At 30.4% G+C, this 2,090-nt stretch overlaps 1 protein-coding gene across 3 annotated transcripts in view; it reads right to left on the reverse strand.

Moving 5' to 3' along the window:
• LOC111686410 (protein spitz-like) overlaps positions 1-2,090 on the reverse strand; it is a 33,827-nt gene that overhangs the window by 2,358 nt on the left and 29,379 nt on the right. The window lies entirely within an intron of this gene.

Raw genomic sequence — 2,090 nt, forward strand, 5'->3', positions numbered from 1 at the left:
TTCTGTTCTAGTTCTAGTTCTGTTCTAGTTCTGTTCTAGTTCGGTTCTAGTTCTGCTCTAGTTCTGTTCTAGTTCTGTTCTAGTTCTGTTCTAGTTCTGTTCTAGTTCTGGTTCTGTTCTGGTTCTGTTCTAGTTCTGTTTTAGTTCTGTTTTAGTTTTGTTCTCGTTCTATTCTAGTTCTAGGTCTGTTCTAGTTCTGTTCTAGTTCTTTTCTAGTTTTGTTCCAGTTCTGTTCTAGTTCTTTTCTAGTTTCGTTCCAGTTCTGTTCTAGTTCTGTTCTAGCTCTGTTCTTGTTCTTTTCTAGTCATGTTCTAGGTGTGTTTTAGTTCTCTTCTGGCTCTGTTTAAGCTCTTTTCTTGCTCTTTTTTAGTTCGGATCTCGTTCTGTTATAACTCTGTTATATTTCTCTTCTAGGTATTATTATATTTTAGTTCTGTTCTAGTGCTTTTCTAGTTCTGTTCTGGTTCAATTTAAGTTCATAAATGTATACGATCTAGGTCAGTTCTAATTCAGTTTTATTTCAGTTCTACATCAGTCCTGGTTTGTAAAATTGACTGAACAACTAAAGTTTAATGATATGAATAACAATTTGTTGTTTAATTTTTCTGTTCGATTTTTAAAATAATTTTTTTTCCCAAATTCCATTGAAATAAACATGTGAGTATTTGTGCAATATTTTGATGACCAACCAACTGTGTTTGTTGTTCTTGTAGCTGTTCTATGTGATAATATGCAGAGTAAAAAAAAAATTGAAAAATAATTATTTGTCTATGTGTTTGAGTGTTTTTGAGAACGAAAAATATTCTATTGGTGGCTCCTCAAAAAGAATTGTGTCATTCTTCAAAGTGGCTGCGAAATGTTTTCTCTTTTAAATTTCATTTTAATATTCATATCACAGCCAGCTTTGAGGAGCGTCACATTTCTTATAATTAATTAAAATAAAAATTTTTTTCTTACAAATAAAAAAAATATTTATAAACTAAAAAACAGAAAATCAAATTAAATGAAATAAATACAATGAAATAATAAAAAGTTTAATAATAAAAAAACAAAATGAACAAATACACTTGTCTTAGCCTCACAAAGTGGTTGTGAAATGCTTAAATTAACTTTTTATAGTTCTTTTAAAACTTTAAAAAATTGCATATCACAGCCAGCTTTGATGAGCTTAGATTTGTTGTCCCAGTAACCAGCAGAAAAGTGTTGAAACTCTTAAACTAATTAAATTCATATTAAAGCAAACTATTTTCATTTATTTATGAAAATGTTGCTTATCTAAGCCTCATCAAGTGGTTGTGATATGGATTATCAACGCATATCACAGCCAGCTTTGATGAGCTAGGATAATCAACGGAATACAACATTCTATAAACAAAATAAGAAATATTTTAAAAACTAAATCAAAGAAAACATGAAATACTAATTGTGTTGTTGCTTTAAAAAAAAAAACAAATTGAAACTTTGTAAAAAGAAATCCATCCACATCCTACTCTTGTAAAGTGTTTATTTGTTCTTATTTCACTTTGATCTTAATGGCTCAGACTACTTCCGACTGACTGAGTGTTTGTGGAGAAGATACGACCGACGACGACCCAGACAAACAGGAAGGAAGGACATAAACATAAAGTGTGTTAATGTGTATAAAGTGTTAGATAAAAAAATAAAAGAAGAAATATTATTAATTGTCACACATAAATAGTGAATGTAAAGAAAACAACCTGTCTGAAGTGTTTTAATACTGTATTGTTGTTTTAAAGTGAAAAAGTTATTGTAGTTTTGAGTAAATGTGTGTAATTGTGCGTGCAGTTTGTAAATGCTAACTAAACTGTAGTGGGAAGATTGTCTTCAATGGAGGGATTCCCAATGTGTTCTGATTAATTTTTAGCTCAGTTCCAATTGAGTTCTACATGAAGGTTAGTTCTAGTTCGGTTCTGGTTCTGGTTCAGTTCTAGTTTAGCTCTAGTTCAGTTCTAGTTCTGTTTTAGTTCTGTTCTAGTTCAGTTCTAGTTCTGTTCTAGTTCTATTCTAGTTCTGTTCTAGTTCTGTTCTAGTTCTGTTCTAGTTCTGTTCTAGTTCTGTTCTAGTTCTGT

This window comes from Lucilia cuprina, chromosome 2 (assembly GCF_022045245.1).
Source record: "Lucilia cuprina isolate Lc7/37 chromosome 2, ASM2204524v1, whole genome shotgun sequence".
NCBI classification, from domain to species: Eukaryota; Metazoa; Arthropoda; class Insecta; order Diptera; family Calliphoridae; genus Lucilia; species Lucilia cuprina.